Source organism: Rousettus aegyptiacus, unplaced genomic scaffold (assembly GCF_014176215.1).
Source record: "Rousettus aegyptiacus isolate mRouAeg1 unplaced genomic scaffold, mRouAeg1.p scaffold_m13_p_10, whole genome shotgun sequence".
NCBI lineage: Eukaryota > Metazoa > Chordata > Mammalia > Chiroptera > Pteropodidae > Rousettus > Rousettus aegyptiacus.
The window spans coordinates 13,439,743-13,445,742 of NW_023416285.1; the positions used below are offsets into that span (position 1 = coordinate 13,439,743).

Here is a 6,000-nt window from a genome sequence, read left to right on the forward strand (position 1 = left end):
TGAATTATGGGCTCCTGAGTATAGGAAAATATGTCATCAAGAATGGATTAGATCCGGTTTTCTATCATGCAGGAGCCCCTAGTTTAATGGGAGAAGCTGGCGTATGTATAAATAATCTGACAATATGGCATGCTATTACAGGGCAATAAGATTATAACAATAATAGCTAACATTTAAGGAAAGTCTATCACGGTCCCGACACAGTGCTAAATCCTGCACGTGTTGACATACTTCTTTAATCCTTAGTGAAACTGATGCCGTATCAGCTATTACCATAATAATGCCATGTAATGACCATAAAACCTCAGTGGCATGCAATAACATTTATTTTTTATCACAAGTCTGTGCATCGGCTGGGAGCTGCTGCTTATGGGGCAGCTGGTTATTGGCTGAGGCACCTGGGCTGGGATGTCTCTTGCATCTGGGTGGCCAGGGGCTGGCTGGCCTAAGAAGGTCTGAGATGAGACAATTTGCCTTCTTTTTACTTAGTCTCTTCTCCCCTCAGCAGGCTAGCTCTTGTTTCTTCTCATGGCAGAGGAGGGATTCCAAGAAACACATAGAAGCACACAAACCTCTAGAAGACAAAACTCAAAACTGATACATGGCATTTGCACTTGGCCAAAGCAAATTTACAAGGGTAATCTAGATTCGAGGAATGGGGACTAGGCTCCATCTCTTGGGAGGAGCTGCAAAGTTATGTTATAAAGGTCATGGATACCAGAGAAGTGAAGAATTGTAGTCCATTTTGTAATTTACCACAGGGATTATTATCCTCATCTTACAAATGAATAAACTGAGGCACAGAGAGGTACCTAAGCTCCCACAGAAAGTTGGGGCATCATAAACAAAAGGCTATAGAACTATTGGTGAAGGGGGATATTAATGCTTTTATAAAAAACTCAAAAGCTTCTTTGGTGTAAGAATGAATTGGAGCTGGGGCACAGTAGCTGTGGTGGACAACCTGCTAGTTTCTCACCTCAAGAAATTCTACTCAGTCTACAGCCATGCCACCCTGAACAAGCCCAATCCCGTCTGATCTCGGAAACTAAGCAGGGTCAGGCCTGGTTAGTACTTGGATGGGAGACCACCTAAGAAGACCAGGTGCTGTAGGTGTAAAAAATAAGAGCTTGTAAGCCCTCAAGGTCCTTGCAATCTTTGAGGCCAATCACAGTCTGTCTCACCTAAACAAACAAAAAAAAAGTTCTGCTCAAAGTTAGCTCGCCTACTTCCAGGGCAGCCTTCAAGTGTCAAAATCTTCCCCAAGGGCAATTTTCAACCTAGGTGAGGGTAGGAACTGGTGAATCAATACACTGGCTTCCCCTTCATGGTGGACCAGTTCTGTGGCACATTTTACAAAGTTGCTCAGGTGATCCCCTGGGGACTGTCCCCCAGGTTACTCTTGGTAGCAACCTGCTCATTAACATACACCTTATCACCTTTCTCTTTCAAAGAAGCCACCTTCACCCAAGCCTTTGTCCCAGGCTCTGCTTCTGCAGGAAATCAAACTAAGAGACCCTGAAGAATGAATAAGATATTGACAGAGACAAGGAGGCTGGTGTGGTGTTCTAGGTATAGGATCTTTCTTGAATAAAGTCTTCCAGCTGTTCTAAGCTCCTCTTTTCATTTGTTGAGAAGCGTTTTTCAGCACCTGGGACTGATTTCGTAACAATGCAACAGGCAGAGCAAACATAAGGGAAACCGCCTACCCAGTCATCATGCATGGTAATATCTTCTTTTCTTTTACTTAACATTAACTTTTCTAGTTACAAAAGGAATGCAAGCATATTGTACAGAAAGAAAGTAAAAAGAAGGAGGAATAATCATAATCCTACCAACTCAGTAGCAACTTCTGCTGAACATTTTTTTCTGCATTTCCTTTGGTTTTTCTTGTGTGCATATTTTAATATATTTCATGCATACTATATGTTCAATTTTGGATTCTCCTTTCCCCCTTAATATTAGAGCAAAAAACATTTAATAATATTATTAACAAATTTCTAGAACTCTAACTTCTAATGTCTGCCTTATATTATATCAGGTGAATATGCCATAGTTTTACCTAATCATTCTCCCACTTTTGGACATTATGTCTAAATCTAATTTGTGTAAATAATACTATATTTACATCTTTGTATAATCAAGTTTTATATTAATTTCAGATTATTCCTTTTAACAATGATTCCTAGAAATAGCATTAGTAGGTTATAGGGTTTAAATATTTTCACAAGCTTTTGGCCACCAAAACCTTAACTTTAACACTTGGTTTTTGCCCAGCACAGGTATCGATTTTAGTACCTGAGGAGATTTTTCATTAAAAACCTTACTCATACAATCGACACATTCTTACTGAGCACCGACTGTATTCTGGCATGGTTCCTGGTATTAGAGATACAACAATGAACAAAATGCATGAAAACCCCTGCCCTGGGTAGATACAGGGTGAGCCTTGAACATCTTCTAGTGAATATTAGTAAGGAAGTGCTCGACAGAAATAATGAATTCATGGCACAAGGACACAGAGCCCGCTTGAAAAGGTTCCCACCAGCAAAATCTGGGACAGTTTGAGTATCAAACAGTAAAGGACAACAGTGAATTATAAACCACTAAAAAACAGAAATCGATGAATCCATTGTAATAATAGGTAGGTAAACAAACAAACAAAAGAGAAGAGAAGGCTTTTGCTTATAGTGAAATACCAAGTTCCCACCGGTAATGGCACAGAGTGCTGAGGCTGGAAATTACCATTGTACAACTATCATAATAAAGACTGGCTCAGGCAAAAATCATCAATGGATTCTAAATCTAGGAGGTAATTTTCAAAAGGAACAAGAGATCACATGGTCTTCAGCATCTCTCTAGAGACTGGTTGGTCATCTGTTTTAAGGTAAAGAACAGTAACTGTTCTTTTAGTGCAGAAATCAGACAACTCCTTGACCAGGTGATTAAAACTGTCATCACTCGCGACGGGCACGTGGATGTCGTGTGCTTCCAGATGTCATTCATTGAGAAGGACACACGTCGCCAATGACGTATCCTGTTTGAAAATGCATAACCTTAATATGACCATGAAGAAATCAGGCCAAACTCGAATGAGGAAACATCTATTAAGAGAGAGAGAGGGAGAGAGAGGTACCATAGTCTTCAAAAAAAATGTCAATATTATAAAATACAGAAAAGGCTGAACTGGGGGAAAATGCTATAAGAATAGTATTGGGTTGATTGACATTAGGTCAATTGTCCACTGGAATTCAGTAAGTAGATTAGGTAAAGTATTTTATCAGAGTTAAAGTCACTGAAGTTGATAACACTACTGTGGTTATTTAGAAGAATATCTCAATCCTTATGAAATACACGCTGAAGTAATTAGAGGTAAAGGGCCTGATATATATAACTTACTCTCAAAATCTTCAGAAAAAAATATTATATAATTATATAATTAAAATAATCACATATGTCTTCTATGAAAAGGAGTAAATTATAACACATGTGGGCAAAATGCTAACAACAGGTGAATCTGGGGAAACAGTTCGTGGGTGTTCTTTGTACTAGTTTTATGTTTAAAACTAGTGTTTGAAATTATTTATACACACACAGAAATCCCTGACTTCATAGAGCTTACATTCATCAAGATTACAAAAAAATGGGGGGAGAATAGCTGAACCCACACACTGGGATGAGAGCTGTGTTTGAGCACTTCACCGAACATGCGCTTAATCACTTCCAGCATCAGCTTCCAGCACCCTCTCTCTGGGATGGGATGGCGGTCTTTAACCAGTGCGGTGGAGGTTCTCTGTCTACGCCCCATTTCTCCCTGGATATGTGCATGATGTCTCATCTCCCCATTGTTCTGCACAGTGATCGTTCCCATTTCAGGGCTATGACAGTCAGGCTCCAACCAGAACAGCAGAAACCTTCCAAATATTTAACACAGAAGGAGCGTAATGCAGGATGTGAAGCCAAGCGGGACAGTGAGGAGGCCCAGAGGTTTGCAACGGCAGAAAGCCACTTTCACCCCAAGGCTGGAGGGGCAAAGGGTAAAGGTGATTTTTCTGGAACCCAGGAATTGGGGTCACCTGGCAGACACAGGCACCACCACAAGCCTGTTGCGGGAGCTGGCAGCTGTGACACAATGCTACTTACTGAAAGAGCTCTTCGGAGGCGGGAGCAGTTCCTGCTTCTCCTTTCCTCTCCTCCGATCTCCTCCCAGTGGCTGAATGAACCCAGGCAGCCTGGGAAATGCAACCTGTAGCGTCAGCCCATCTCTCCGCCTCTTAATACACACCACACACCTTGCAGGATGCAGAACAGAGCAGAGGGAGGGGAAAAATGGATCTTAGGATAGCTGCCTCCTGCCTGTGTGTTATTTGTAGATAGAACTTGGCGTTTGTATCTGCAATGTTCAAAAACTCTTTTTTTTTTTTTTTCATATTATTATCAGGGAGGTTTGGCTTCTCTCTATTGTTTTTGTAAGTTTTTGGTTTAATTTCTTGGGCCTTTGGCTCTGTCTGTCTATTCTAAGCCCTCTCTCTGCTGGCCATGATCCCTCTTAGGCAGACCTGGGTGAGCTTTGGTTTCTGCAGCTGAGCAGATGCCTTTGAAATCTTGTATAAGTATTTGAAATTAGATTGTGTTTCTATTGTGGCTGCATCTTCGGGGTGCTAATCATTCACTTCTAGCCCTCTCTCGGGTCTGTTTCCCAAGCCCCATCTGTAATCATGTGAACAGTGTTTCAACTCTCTTTGGCAGAAAGAATCTCTTTTCACTCAGGACCTGGTCTGGAAGCAGAGTTCCCCACTGGGCAGTGCTCCGGCATATCCTGTATCCTATTACTGAAGACAACTCTAGCATCACACCCACGGCTGCTGCTGCTATGATCACTCCAAGCACAATGGCTTGTAGCCTGTGCTCTTTTGTGCTTTTGTATCCAAGATTAGAAACATTGGGGCTTGGCTTCTCGTTTTTCCTGGAAAATTATTCTTTCCAGGTCTATAGTAAAGATGACCAGAATATTTGAAACAGTCACATACTCGAAGTAGGATGGAGGAGGGGCAGGTAAATACCCTATCTCAGAGTGACTGTCAACTAGCTAAATGGCTCCAAATCTCTCCCCCTGCAGTCACTATGTCCTTCAGGATTGAAAGAAGATCAATTCAAATTCCAATCTCATTTTTGTCAGGAATCAGCATCACTGATTTTGTCGGGAATCAACATCCTTTACTATTGTCTGTGGCTTTAAATTCCTCTAGTCCCCTCTGGCTTTAATTTCCTGCTTCTATTTAATTCTCAATCTCTGTTCTACAGCTTCCTTTTGGGGCATGCCGTTCCTATTCCACATTGCCCGATTGAGTTCATCCTTAACATCACGTAGGTCTTTGACCTTGGAAGCCATGTGTTTCAAATCTATAGCCACAAAATGACTGCCCTGTCCTCATTGGACTGTGACCAGAGAAACAAACCTGTGTTGTATTAAGGTTTATCTGCTACCACAGCAAGCACTGCTTACTCAAATGCACATTCTTCCCTAAAATTCCGCATTGACACAAGGCATGGCAAACTTTTCCTGACATTTTGAAGTTATAGGAGGATGCTTTAAACTCAGTATAGCACGCACACATGTGAGCGCACACATTTACATCCCCACTTAAAGTTAAACATTAAACAACCATATTTTAAAAGTCCATTGGCCTTTCTTATACCATGAACTTTTTAGTGCCAGTCTGTGTCCATATTCTCTATTCTTCTTTTTTTTAAATCTCTTCTTACTTTCTCCGTTTTAGCAGATAGCCCCCAACCCGGCCACCCTCCTTTCATGATATTTTCCTAAGTCAAGCAATTCACCTCTTCCTCTACCATTTCCAACCCAGCAGGTCACACCCTGAGGACTAGACTTCCATACAGAATGGCCCATCAGAATTTTCACTAAATAAAAGACAGTTCTCTCCCCCTTAAGGACCCCACCAACAAGCCACTGACAGCTAATGCGTTAGCAGACGTGTGGGT

General features: G+C 41.5%; 1 pseudogene; it reads left to right on the forward strand.

Moving 5' to 3' along the window:
* Nucleotides 1–994: 994 nt before the first annotated feature.
* On the forward strand, nt 995–1,113 carry LOC118608766 (annotated as a pseudogene).
* Nucleotides 1,114–6,000: the final 4,887 nt, after the last annotated feature.